We start from the raw sequence: 14222 nt of genomic DNA, 5'->3' as shown, positions 1-14222 counted from the left end.
CTCGAATAGCTACATACATACATGCATACATATAATAATAATAATAACAACAACAACAATAATATATAATATTATTATAAAAAAATTAATATATATAATAAAAATATTATATATATAATATTTTTTATTTTTTAAGTATCAAATAAAAATATTTTTTATATACAATTCTTTTTATTTTTATAAAACATCTTTCTCAAGTTGAGCTCGAACCGAGATCGAGCTCGAGCCTTGTGCCTTAGCAAGTCAAGCTCAAATAGCTAGCTCTTCGGCTCGACTAGAATCCACCCCTAGTCATATGGTCTATTTATTTTTTATTGGTTTACATTTCTCAATGTATACTTGTTATTAAAAACTTGAATAATATTAAAGATGTTTGAATTTTGTTGTAGCAATTTCCATAGAATGCACATTTAAATTAATTTAATTGCAACCACACACTTCAAGTTTAACTTTGAAATTTGCATTAATGAAATACAAATCGATATCAAATTAAGAAAATATCCAACTTGTTGAATGTCCCGATCGACATGAAAAGGGAAGTAGGAAACAACCAGCACATTTCTTTCTCATAACAAAGTCTCCTCTGTGGCTGGCCTTGTAGAGAGGTGAGAGAAAGGCCCCCACTGACAGAAGCTTTTAAAGAAGATCTGTGTATGAAAGGGATTCCTTCTGGGTACAAACTAGTATCAGCCTCACAAGCTTTCTTCAATATGCAACTATCACCAACTGCACTTTGAAAATCAAATCCAACCCACCCTCTTCTCCATCATTCACTTATATTATTTCTTGTTCTCTTCCTTTCAAATTGTTTTGATAGGTTGGATCAATTTCTCTCACCTCATCAGCATACCTCCAATAAGCTGGGTCCCTTTACAATGGGGACTGCCACCAGTGTAATGTCATGCATGACTTCAGTGTATTTTATTGAGTTTCTGCACTTTGTTTTGATATTTGAATCTATAATTGATATAAGTATCCTATTCAGGTCAAATACATATGGAAAATTCCCTTCACATCCTCTCCATTTCAGCTATTGATGGAACGAGTGGCAATAGGCCCTCAAGAATCAAGATTTTTTTTTTGGGTCAAGAAGAATCAAGATCCACGGTTAAGAGTGCAAGTTATTTAGCCAATGTACAGCCTCCACCATTGATTGGGTTTTTCTATATATACACGTACAGCACAAAATCTTCTACCACATAGAGAACAGCTTTAAAGGGGGTGGATATGAGCTGACAAGTATATTTTGATTGGAACAGTTTTTTCTTTAGTCATATATGCAAATCTAATATCTCACAGGATGAAAGGACTATCAACATTCGCACCGGCCATATCGGCCCACATTTGGTGTAAGGATGATGGGCTTTGTGCGTATCTCAGAAGCCAGACTCCATTTATCGGGACCCACTTAGGATATATCAGATTCCTTAAAAAGAGATTAAAATAAAGAGAGAGAGATTAAAAGAGTTTCTCTTCCATACCAGATTTAGGTCTTTTAATCCTTTGGTATCAGAATTGGTAGCCTGTTCGATTTAAATGAGAATCAGAATTAAAATTGAAATCAGCTGAAATGGGATCTCATTTCTAAGGGTGGGGGAGGGAATGGCCATTCCCTCAGATGGGGGAAGGCCATTCCAACAGAAATGAGAATGAGATTTGGATTCTGCCCAACCAAACAATTGGAATTAGAATGGGCCATTCTAGTTCTGATTCCAGACCCCTATTCCCGCAAAACAGACCCTTAGAGGAATGGATGAGTGTATCAGAAATGCGTGCTATCATGGTCAGTTCAGTAGGTCTTCAGAGTGACACTGCACAGCCTAGCTCCAGGACGCAGCACCAGTGTCTCATCACTGCCAAGAAGTATCACAGTGGAAAGCTGTTGGCCTGTTAAAACTTGAGTTCTCAAGATAAAAAGAGTGCCTCAAAGGGAAAAAGGAACCACGACGGAGACTGTTGAAAGCAAAGTTGCGTATTCAACTCAAGAACTGAAGCTCATGCTTTTCTTGAAGGTCTTCGTTTGATAGAAGATTTTTCATTTTTTTTTTTTTTTGTTCCGGCTCACCACTTGGTAAGCCATACGATCACTATCTATTGACTTTACTTGGAAATGTACCAATAATCAATCTCTGACGCCATTGCAAGTGAATTCAACAAATTTTTTTTCTATGTTGCTAGCAAGGTTGGTGGCATTCTACACTAGAATCGTGGAGCCAGGGGTAGTAGACTCCTAATATCAATTGTCTTGTGCATCACCGATATCAATAATAATTCCAATTTCAATTGTAAAGCTTTTGAAAATGCTAGAATCGAGATCTAGAGGAATCAGTTGGATGTAATTTTAATCTTCTTTTAGTAGTTAGTTTAACTTCTAGGCTTACCCACCAATAATAAATAAATGAATAAGATGCCATTCCACAACACTTTTTCTCATTGAAAACGTGAATATATAATACCATAAAATCAAGATTGTAACAATGAAATACAAAGGGTTTCCATCTTAATTGGTTTGTGGGGGTTATTTAAGGGTAAGTCATTGATTCAGTTCTGCAAACAATTCCAAAGTTTTCAATCATGTATCACCCTAATGTGAATAAACTTCAATATTACTTTCAAGCTTCTCTTCATATCTGAAAAAATCCGTGAATTTTCTCCTTCCAAACAGTCCAATAAACTACAGCCCTAACACGTCTCCACGTGATCTTGGCCCTTTTTGTTGGCCAGTTAGGCATGGAAGTGAATAAGCTTTGCACATTCAAAGGGGGAGTCCACTTGCACCCAAACAGAGACGTAAACCATTCCCAAATGACTTAGGAAACTGACAAGAAATTAGTAAATGGTATACAAACTCGCCATCAAATTTACAGATGACACACCAGTGAGGAGACAAACAACTATTGGGCCTTTTTCTTTGAAGTAATCTCCTGTATTAACTCTTTCCAGAAAGGCTTCCCAACAGAAACTCTCAACCTTTGGAGGTATAGGTTGACACCACACCTCTTTAATAGGGAAGGACAATCTAACAGAAGAAGGTTGCAATAGGCCCTTAAAGAAAGAGGCATAGGTGTAGGTTGTAATAGGCCCTTAAAGAAAGAGGTATAAGTTGACACCACACCTCTTTGTTGGCTCTAGGAAGATCCCTTCAAGGATGGATAACAAGGCTGAAGTACAGTCAAACTCTGCGTCCCTAATATCTCTTCTCAAACCCAAGTTCCAACCAAATCCAGAAGGTGAGTTAGAAGGTACAAGGAAGGAGGAAACTTGTTCATTTTTAAGGGTAGAGATAGTGAAAAGAGTTGGAAATTGATCTTTCAAAGAGGAATCCCCAACCCAAACATGTTCCCAAAACTTAATGAGGTTGCCTGAGTGCAAGTCATACCTGATCTAGGGTGAGAATACGGGCAAAATAGCTTGAATAGCTTTCTAGGGAGATGCTCTTGTAGTCCTTTCTAGAATCCCAGAGTCACATCCATTGTCTGCCACCCCATGAATACTTCCCACTATCTTAACCCAAAGTTTTTCTTTCTCCAATGAAAATCTCCAAAGCCATTTCCTTAGTAATGCTAAGTTCCTATTCCTTATGTTCCCAATTCCCAAACCTCCCTCATTCTTACTCCTACACACCACCTCCCACCTAACCCTATGGTCCTTCTTCTCCTCCCTCGATTCCTAGAGAAAATCTTTCATTAGTTTTTCCAACCTGCTAGCCACCCTAACCGGAATTTTAAAGATTGACAAAAAATAGACAAAATGTTAGCTAGTGTAGACCTAATTAAAGTGATTATCCCTTCAAGCGACAAATAGTTTTTCTTCCAATTGGCAAGTCTCTTTTCAATCCTCTTCACAACTGACACCCAAAAATCACCTTTCTGAGGATTATCTCCCAGTGGCAACCCAAGGTAGTTTAAGGGCCAACTAGATACTACACATCCCAAAATGTTTGCACATTCACATACCTCCCCTTCCCCCATATTGACTCCAACTATACAACTTTTCAGAAAATTCACTTTAAGGTTTGACATTTACTCAAAAAGTTGTATAGCGAGCTTCAGGTTTCTAATCCTATTGAGATCCCCTCCTTCACAAAAAAGAATTGTATCATCTACAAATTGCAAGTGTGTGATTGGTATGTTCTCTCTTCCAACTCTCCATCCTTTTATTAAATCCTTAGAATCTGCTTTGGAGATTAATCTCTCAAACACTTCTACAACCAATATAAACAAAAAAGGAAAAAGAGGATCTCCTTGTCTAATCCCTCTCAAAGCTGGAAAATAGTCCACTACTGTCCCATTCACCAAGATGGAGTAATGGTAATTCCTAATGTAGCCCATCACCCATTTGCACCAGTTGTCTCCAAACCCAAAATTGATCATCACCTCCAACAGGAAAGACCAATCAACCAAGTCATAAGCCTTTTTCCAAATCCAATTTGCAAACCATCCCTTTTTTCCTAGATTTCTTGAAATCCTCCAAATTCTCATTTGCTATAAGTATTTGATATGTTATTTGCCTCCCCGTCACAAAAGCTCCTTGGTTATTTGCTATAATTGCTAGGAGCACCTTCCTAATTCTAATGGACAGCACCTTAATGATGATCTTATAAAGGTTGTTAACTAAGATGGTCGGCATGTAGTCCTTCGGATGGTTTGCATCACTTTTCTTGGGTACCAAGGCAATGAATGTGGAATTTAGCTCAGGGTTAATCACTCATCTAGTATGGAATTCATCAAATACCAGCCTTAGGTCATCTTTTAGTATCTCCAACAATCTTGATAAGAAGCCATCGTAAAACCATCTAGGCCCATTGCCTTTGATCTATCCATAGAAAATACCGCCTCCTTTATCTCTTCCAATTCAAATTTCTTTTCCAGCCACTCCCTATCTTCTAGCTTTAGTGTTGGCCATTCCAATCCCTCGAGCCACTCCCTATCTTCTAGCTTTAGTGTTGGCCATTCCAATCCCTCGAGCCACACCCTATTATTTAGGGGCCTTCTAAATATAGACCTAAAATGATCCGCAAATGCCCTTGCAATCTCTCTTTGATTGGAAACTGTTGCCCCTTCAATCTCTAAACTTGAAATAATGTTTCTTCTCATTCATCCACTTGCCACAACATGAAAAAACTTGGTATTCCTATCCCCTTCTTTAAGCCATTTGCATCTTGACTTTTCCCTCCAATTTATTTCCTCCTAAAGAAGATAGTCCTCTAATTGTTTGCACAATTTCCATCTTTGTTCCTTATTCTCTTTAACTTTCATAATGAATCCCAGGTGTCCTAACCACATGTTTTGAAATCTGAATGGAGTAGGACCTGCATTTCTCACCTCCTCCTTAAAAATTACAATAGGCCAATGGTCAGAGGTCACCCTTGGAAGTGCTCTAGAGTTCAAATTCCCCCAATGTTCTTCCCAATCATTTGAAAATAAGAATTTGTCCAACTTAGAGCAAATTGGATTAACTTGGAGATTGGACCAAGTAAAACACCTATGTGACAATGGGATCTCTTTATAGGCATTAACAAATTGGTTAAATCTCCTCATACTCGTGGTTGACCTCTACCTAGGACTGTTTGTTTCTTCTAAGAATCTGATTACATTAAAATCACCTCCTAAGCACCATGGCCCATGCCACAATCCCCTTATGTCAGCTAGATCATCCCAAAACTTCCTTTCTTACCCACCAAAGGAGAAAAATTAAAAACAAAGAACCGCCGTTTTCATAAAAGATCCAATCAATTAACTATGAGAAAATAAACTTTTTTTTTCTTTCTCTATTTTCTCTTAGTTTCATTTGCACTGCTGTAAACATTTTCTTCACCCAAATCCCTGCTTTAATCCTTATTTAGGACTCAACCCACCTAACTTTCAAAATTTTTAAAATCTAATTGCATAAAGATTATAGAAAACTAGATAGTTTTGACTGGATTCCAAAAACATAATAACTTTAGCAATAAAAAGTAATAATAATTCAAGCAATACTAATAATGATAACAATGATGATGCCTGATGGTGATGGTGATGGTGATGATGAAAATAATATAACTATATAATACTAGCAATGAAAATAAACATGAGAAGAAAAATCCTGAGACCATCTTTCTATCTCTCTAAGAATTGACTATTAAGAACATCTTTCATATGTTCAAGACTAAAGTGCATCAATGTCAATATAGTTCTATATGTACCCTCTATTCAAAAACTTAAAATTGATGCAAATAAATGCTTGGGGTACTCTGGATCTGAAGGAGCTGAAATGCATGAGGAGGGAACCTCGCTGCACCAGTTGGTTTTGTTTTGTAGATACAGCTTTCCAATATGAGGGGTGCATTTTACTCTATCTTTGTTAGGCATACTTCACCTATCTACATTGCCCCTTTGTGGTTTCTTGTCATGATGTGACTTCTAGGCATACTCAGGTGACATTCTTTTTTCTAAATTGTCTATAGTATATAATCATGAAGTTGGAATGCATGAATGGCTAAAAAAGGCATGACTGCTTCAGCTAAGTAAAGGGATAATGAATTTTCTATGAAGATGTCAAGACTTTTAGCTTTTGTTCTAAGACCTGAAATCATGCTCTACACTTTCCAAGTATCTGATGATTCAGCCCATGTTGACTGGCACCAGTCCTTTGCAGAAAATGTTGGAACATACCATCACTTTGTATGGACTCTTGGAACAGGAGAAGGAAATTCTGAATTTCTAGAGTTTGAAGATGTTGGTATGAGTGGATTATGGAAGTGTTCAAGTAAATGGCCTTGACCTAGGTGGTTTGAGTGCATGCTTTATTATATTAAGGGCTTGGAAGCTAGATTGACATTGCACTGAACTTTCTGTTAAAGACCATGCGTTGAAGGGTAAGTCATGTGTCCATCAGAAGTTTGTTGTTGGAGATGGACTTGTTACAATAACGAAAGAGAAATGTATCAGAAGGCTTTTGGACCATGCTGAAGAAACAGAGGAAGAAGAGGCAGTAAAGAACTTTAAACCTGAAATACTTAGAAAATCTGGCCCATCTATCATAAAATCAAGCAGGACATGAATATCAATCAGAAAATATCTCTACAACTTGTATTACAAGTTCATGGCACAATGCATTCAGTTGGTGATGGGTTCTGGTTTTTGTTTTCTAGAGATATCATTAATAAAAATCTGAAACAAAGATCAGGCCATGAACTTAAACTAAATCTGAATCGAATTCTTACATCCCAAGAGAAAAAACATGAAGCATAAACCCAAATGGAAGCAGAGACACTGTCCGCACAGATGCTGCTTTGAAGACCTCAACTCAAGAGTATATTGATATAAAGCATAAAGTCAAAGAATATAAAAATAATAAATAAATAAATAAAGTAAAACGTAAGCCCCTGAACAGAAGTTTTGGAGAAGAAAAATGGAAGCAGTGACACTGTCCCGTCCGCACCTGAAAAGGGAAATTTACCGCAAGAATGGAGCCTCTTCTCTCTAACAATTTCTGTTGCCTCTTCCCTGTGAAATAATGATGGAGACAGTAACAGTTCGGGACGGAACAAATTCACAGGGCTGATAAAAAATAAAAGAATACAAAGAGCAACAATAGCAGTTTGGGACGACAATGGCGGAGGACGCACCTGGTAGACGTTTTAAACCCTTGCGAGAAGAAGCCTAAAAAGATGGAAGACAGAAATGCTTGGAATCAAAGAAATCAATAGAACAAACCTAAAAGCATGTTAAAAATAGAAGAAAAAAAAACAATCACATAGTCGATGCTCGTTGGAGGAAGAAGTCGAGCAGACGTTAACGGCGGAAGCTTCAAATGTTCGAGCAGAAAGAAGCCGATCCTAGGGTTCAAATAGGTTTAATAAGGGGCAATACGAGTCAAAACCAAATTTTGCAAGTTTTTCAGACGTCTAACGTCTGAAAAGTGTTATCAAACACGATAGACGTCTGAAAAGTGTTGTCAAACGCGCCCAGCGCGAAAAATGCCACAATTGAATGACGACATATAAATGCATGGCTGAACTTCTAGACTCCCCTGCATCAAAATGCACCCATAACAAGTTCATGTTGAGTTCATCGTAAAGATCCCACAGTGACTTACTGTCCCGCCAGTCATTGGTTTGAATCCACCATAATTGGAACTTAATTTTCTTTCAACTAGTTTTCTCTTGTTGTTACAACTCCTCCAACTTAAACCCGCTAATCAGAAAACAATGGAGTTTACAAATCCTTACTTCAAATTCTCCAAGCATTGCCTTTTTATCGAACAATTCCAACTAATGCATACTGCGAGACGTGTAATCAAACAGTTAAAAGTCGAAAGCAACGAAGAACTGAAATGACTGATGATTTTTCATAACAACCAAATGTTGGAATGAAATCCTGACCTGTGGTGGGAATCGGGTCTCCGAAAGGTGGGTTAGATTCCGACGACGGAGTGCCGTGGTTAGAAGCGTAACGACGGCAGGACCACGTGCTGATTGAGAGATGGAATAGAGAATAACGTCGGAACTGGGGAGTTTGACGAGAGTGGAAAGGATGGCGGGAGAGAGTCCCGTCTGCTGCTGAGAGTTCGGATTTGCTCTTCACACCAACCTTTAGAGCCATGCATCAGCATCTCCTTACTTGCTCATTATCATTCACGGGGAGATGTTCCCAATGCACAGCTGCATCATGCTGTGAGGTGATGCAAGGCGCGCTCTATGAGTTGCAAATCCCTCGTCGTCTGGTTTTGACATACTTGGCCACGTTCATCCAACGACGCATCTGAAATATTGGCGACATAAAGTTTAACAGATGTTCCCAATATGCTATGATCAGAGATCCGAACTCGGCTGGAGAAGGCAGAAACACGGGAATCCGGATTTGCTCCGCATACATCGTAGTCGACTAATTGTGCATTTGTGAGGTTGGCTGGAGGAAACATATTTATTTATATGTTCTTGAAACATATAGTTAGGGCTGACCTTCGGGCCCAAAACACTTAATTTATATAATATAAAATCAAGTCCGATTGTGTTGTTGGCCGGGATTAGGATTTGTCAAAAAAGTCCAATTCGATTAATTTCTATAATATAAAATATCTATTTAATACTTAAAGCATTTGAAGGATATACGGTTATCCTTCTATACTTCACACGTTTACAATCTTGAGGATTTTGCGATCGAAACATGTACTCGAGCCGAACCTCTCTCCCAATGTGAAGGTTAAACTGGCGGCTTAGTCCCCTGTGCTCCTTCTCCACCTCGGAATGGTCTTCTTTTCCACCAACTCCCCCGCCGATCGCCACGTACGCCACCAACGCCGCGTAGCGAATCAGAGAGAAGAGTTTACTGGAGAAGCTTCAGATCTGCTACGGTCGCAGACTAGTGTCTTCAGACGGCAACGATGACTCGAGTAACGACTGCCTGTCGTCAACGGTTCTGCTTTACTTTGAACCAAACTCGCTGTTCTTTCTGCTTCACTCTTATTCGAAGGCAAGAGGTTGGAGATGCGTGCTCTACTCTATGCCTCAGCACTGGATCGTATTTTGGCCTGAGGTCTACTGTTGTTCGAATGTTAGCTTGGAATCACACAATGCTGAATCGAGATTTCAGCCTGAGAAACGATGCTGCAGGGGGTTTAATCCGCTTTGATCTTGAATTGTTAGCATTCCAATGGTGAGGATTTTCCCGGTTCGAACAATAGAGCTCACAGGTGGTAGGAGTTCTACCGATGATTAGGACGGCAGAGGAATGGTATTAAGGCAAGAAATAAAATAATAATAAGGGGAGTAAATGGGACCAGAAGAGGTTGGGTTTCTGCGAATCGAGTGGGGAATGGAAGGGAAGTTGCGCTGCTTTATCTATTCTCGCTGAGAGGGACGATGAACAGTGGAGAAATACCACTGAGTCTCGATAGAGGAGGAAAAAAAGAAGTGAAAGCAAAGAGGGAGGGAAGAAAATAGAAAGAATGGGAGAAGAGAGATTGCCGGTGAGAGAAACTAAAACGGTCGCCGCTAGTTCACCTTCGGATGGAGAAGATGATGAACAGTAAACTCCTATGAAAAATCCCTTAACAGTGGTCTCTCGGGATTCGAAGAAAGAGGAAGAAGAAGAAAATGATGAATAGAAAGAGAGAGATCGAAATCGAGAGAGGGAGAGACGGCGACCTACTGCTGCTGCAACTCGCTGCAGCGGCGCCAGTGAGGCAACGAGAGAGATGGCGAAGGGGAGAGAAGAACGTCACGCACCTCGTCCGGTTGTCGGGCACTTAGGCGTACCTGACCACGAGCTATAGTGCAGATGCACCGCTGGCAGAGGATCAAGGTCTGCGAAGAAGGAGAAAGAAGACTCAGAGAAAGGTGACCCTCGGGATGCTTCCACAGGACTCCCTTCACATGCCTTTCCTTCGCTTTTCGCGAAGCCGCATCGACCCTCTCTTTCCAAGTGGCCTATGACTCGGGCCGAAGTGAACTTTGGTTGTTAAGCTGAGTTAAACTGGGCAGGCTAGGTGGCGAGTTGACTATAGTGCCGAGTTGCCTATGAGGTGCCGAGCTGACCAGGTGGCGAGCTGCCTGTGAGGTGTCGGGCTAACCAGGTGTCGAGCATCCTGTAAGGTGATGGGCTGACCAGGTGCTGCTGAGCTACCTGTGAGGTGCTGGGATGACCAGGTGGTGAGCTGCTTAGTGGCGAGCTGAATTGATGAGCTTCGTTGCTCTTTAGAGACCTGCAAGGAACCAAATGTCAGAGGACCCGGGGTGGCTAACCCGGCGAGGTCGCTCTGATGCTTAAGTCAGTACTCTCACAGTAGACTGCGAGCTAAAAATCACAAAGTCTGAGACCTAGAACTTGCTTACTTGCTTGCTTGCCTCCCTCTTTGCTTCTAGGTTGGTGCCTTTATATAGGCATTGTTTGGCGTGGACTTCACGCATCATATCTGAGATTTCTGCGAGGTCGTCTAAGTGGGTCGAGATTCCAGGAGGTAACCGCCATGCACGTTGACCACCCTCTAGATCGTTCCACACATGGGCCAACTTCCAAGGATCGTAGGAGTGTTTGGATATGCATGACGAATTCGTTGGTGAGCACGTCTTGCAAGTCGCCAGGTAGGCGCATGTGCCAGGTCGCCAGGTCGCGCCTGTGCCAAGCTGTTAGGTCGTGCCTGTGCCAGGCCGCCAGGTCGCGCCAGGGCCAGACCGCCAGGTCGCGCCAGGGTCAGGCCGCCAAGTTGCGCCTGGGCCACCAGGTGGGACACCATCAACTTGGTGCCCACCTATTTGTTCCGAGGTGCCATGTGTCACAATATCATTGGAGGGCCAAATCCGCCCTCATTATTTGCCCCCCACTTTTGAGCCAAAAGTAACTCGGCGAAGGGAGTAGATTTCTCATTTTGGCCCGGAATGAATAATTCGATGAGCTCGTAAGCATCGATTCAATTCCTTAGGCTCTGGGAGCGACTCGCAGTCCGCTCCTTGATTTTTCCCATGCCGAAGAGGCGACTGGGTCTTATATGGTGAGGAGGTCTTCGCTAGTTCGGTATTTTGGCCCTTAGGATCTGGGAGCGACTCGTAGTCCACTCTCCTTGATCTTGCCCATGCCGAAGAGGTGACTGGGTCTTCTGTGGTATTTTAGCCCTTAGGCTCTGCGAGCGACTTGTAGTTCACTCTCCTTGATCTTTGATTTTGCCCATGCCGAAGAGGCGACTGAGACTTGTAGTGCCGAGGTCTTTTATCAGTTCGCCAGTTCGTGCCTAGACCGTCAGGTGGGTGCCTTAGTGCTATGACTGCGTTGCATCAGCCACGTGATGTCGGTTACCCACTCCTACAAGAAGCTACTAGGAATTCGACCTATGGGGCAGCAATACTAACTTTAGGTCGCCAGCTCGCACGGGAGCCTTGGAAGGCTCGACCAGCAAGGGCGCTCATGCAGTTCGTTGGCCGCCAATTCCCGCGGAAGCCACGGTGAGCTCATCTTTGTAGGGGGGACCTCGTGAAGAGGACTGATGAGGCTTTATCTGAATTGAAAGTAAAGTTGATAGAATTGCTTAGTCTGTTAGCACTTCATACATAGTCTTTGAGTAAAAAATGGAAGCGGAAGCTCTAATTTCTAAAAAATGAGGACTTAGCTTTCTAGAAGAAGAGGGCTTAGCCTTTCAGAGGATGAAAAGTTGACTTTTTGTAGCGTTTCCCACAGACGGCACCAATTGATGAATCAATTTTTGGTTAAGTATCGATTTTTTATGCTAAGTACCTCATCATTTGGTTTGTTTCCAAGTGGCCAATGACTCAGGCCGAAGTGAACTTTGGCTGCCGAGATGAGTCGAGCTGGGCAGGCTAGGTGGCAAGCTGACTATAGTGTCGAGCTGACTAGGTGGCGAGCTACCTGTGAGGTGTTGGGCTGACCAGGTGTCGAGCTGCATGTGAGGTGCTGGGTTGACCAAGTGCCAAGCTGCCTGTGAGGTGCTGGGCTGACCAGGTGGCGAGCTGAATTGATGAGCTTCGTTGCTCTTTAGAGACCTGCAAGGAACAAAATGTCAGAGGACCCGGGGTGGCTAACCCGGCGAGGTCGCTCCGATGCTTAAGTTAGTACTCTCATAGTAGACTGCGAGCTAAAAATCACAAAGTATGAGAACTAGAACTTGCTTACTTGCTTGCTTGCCTCCCTCTTTGCTTCTGGGTTGGTGCCTTTATATAGGCATTGTTTGGCGTGGGCTTCACGCACCATATCTGAGATTTCTACGAGGTCGTCTAAGTGGGTCGAGATTCCTGGAGGTAACCGCCATGCACGTTGACCACCCACAAGATCGTTCGACACGTCGGCCAACTTCCATGGATCGTAGGAGTGTTTGGATATGCATGTCGAATTCGTCGGCGAGCACGTCTTGCAAGTCGCCAGGTCGGTGCATGTGCCAGGTCGCCAGGTCATGCCTATGCCAGGATGCCAGGTCGCGCCTGGGCCAGGCCGTTAGGTCGCACCAAGGCCAGGCCGCCTAGCCGCGCCTGGGCCGCCAAATGGGACACCATCAACTTGGCTAAGGCAAATTGTTGCCAAAGTGGTTCCGGGTGTCACCTATTTGTTCCGAGGTGCCATGTGTCACAATATCATTGGAGGGCCAAATCCGCCCTCATTATTTGCCCCCCACTCCCGAGCTAAAAGTAACTCAGCGAAGGGAGTAGATTTCTCATTTTGGCCCGGAATGAATAATTCGATGAGCTCGTAAGCGTCGATTCAATTCCTTAGGCTCTAGGAGCGACTCACAGTCCGCTCCTTGATTTTTCCCATGCCGAAGAGGCGACTGGGTCTTATATGGTGAGGAGGTCTTCGCTAGTTCGGTATTTTGGCCCTTAGGCTCTAGGAGCGACTCGTAGTCCACTTTCCTTGATCTTGCCCATGCCGAAGAGGCGACTGGGTCTTATGTGGTATTTTAGCCCTTAGGCTCTAGGAGTGACTCATAGTCCACTCTCCTTGATCTTTGATTTTGCCCATGCCGAAGAGGCAACTGGGACTTGTAGTGTCAAGGCCTTTTATCGGTTCGCCAGTTCGCACCTGGGCCCGCTAGGTCGGTGCCTGGGCCAGGCCGCCAGGTCGCGCCGCCAGGCCGCGCCTGTGCCTGGCCACCAGGTTGTCAGGCCGCACCTGTGCCAGGCTGCCAGCTCACGCTTGGACCGTCAGGTGGGCGCCTTAGTGCTATGAATGCGCTGCATCAGCCTCGTGATGCCAGTCACCCACTCCTACAAGATGCTACTAGGAGCTCGACCTACGGGGGCAACACTACTAACTTTAGGTTGCCAGCTCGCACGGGAGCCTTGGAAGGCTCGACCAGCAAGGGCACTCATGCAGTCCGTTGGCCGCCAATTCCCGTGGAAGCCACGGTGAGCTCATCTTTGTAGTGGGGACCTCACAAAGAGGATTGATGAGGTTTTATCTGAATTGAAAGTAAAGTTGATAGAGATGCTTAGTCTGTTAGCACTTCATGCATAGTCTTTGAGTAAAAAATGGAAACTATAAAGCGAGAGCTCTAGTTTCTAAAAAATGAGGATTTAGCTTTCTCGAAGAAGAGGGCTTAGCCTTTTAGAGGATGAGAACTTGACTTTTTGTAGCGTTTCCCACAGACGGCGCCAATTGATGAATCAATTTTTGGTTAAGTATTGATTTTTTATGCTAAGTACCTCGTCATTTGGTATGTTTCCAAGTGGCCGATGACTCAGGCCGAAGTGAACTTTGGCTGCCGAGCTGAGTCGAGCTGGGCAAGCTAGGTGGCGA

General features: G+C 42.9%; 1 long non-coding RNA gene across 1 annotated transcript; it reads right to left on the bottom strand.

The window, feature by feature from the left end:
* Positions 1-7006: 7006 nt before the first annotated feature.
* LOC148789648 (uncharacterized) lies at positions 7007-10392 on the bottom strand. The gene is made up of 3 exons (XR_016079802.1): positions 8366-10392; positions 7610-8264; positions 7007-7487 (listed from the first exon to the last, which is right to left on the bottom strand). It is a non-coding gene; the product is annotated as an uncharacterized LOC148789648 (long non-coding RNA).
* Positions 10393-14222: the final 3830 nt, after the last annotated feature.

This window comes from Nelumbo nucifera, chromosome 8 (assembly GCF_055504915.1).
Source record: "Nelumbo nucifera cultivar China Antique chromosome 8, China Antique-T2T, whole genome shotgun sequence".
NCBI classification, from domain to species: Eukaryota; Viridiplantae; Streptophyta; class Magnoliopsida; order Proteales; family Nelumbonaceae; genus Nelumbo; species Nelumbo nucifera.
Note: the sequence above shows the minus strand (reverse complement) of the source record. Positions and strands in the feature narration are given on the sequence as shown.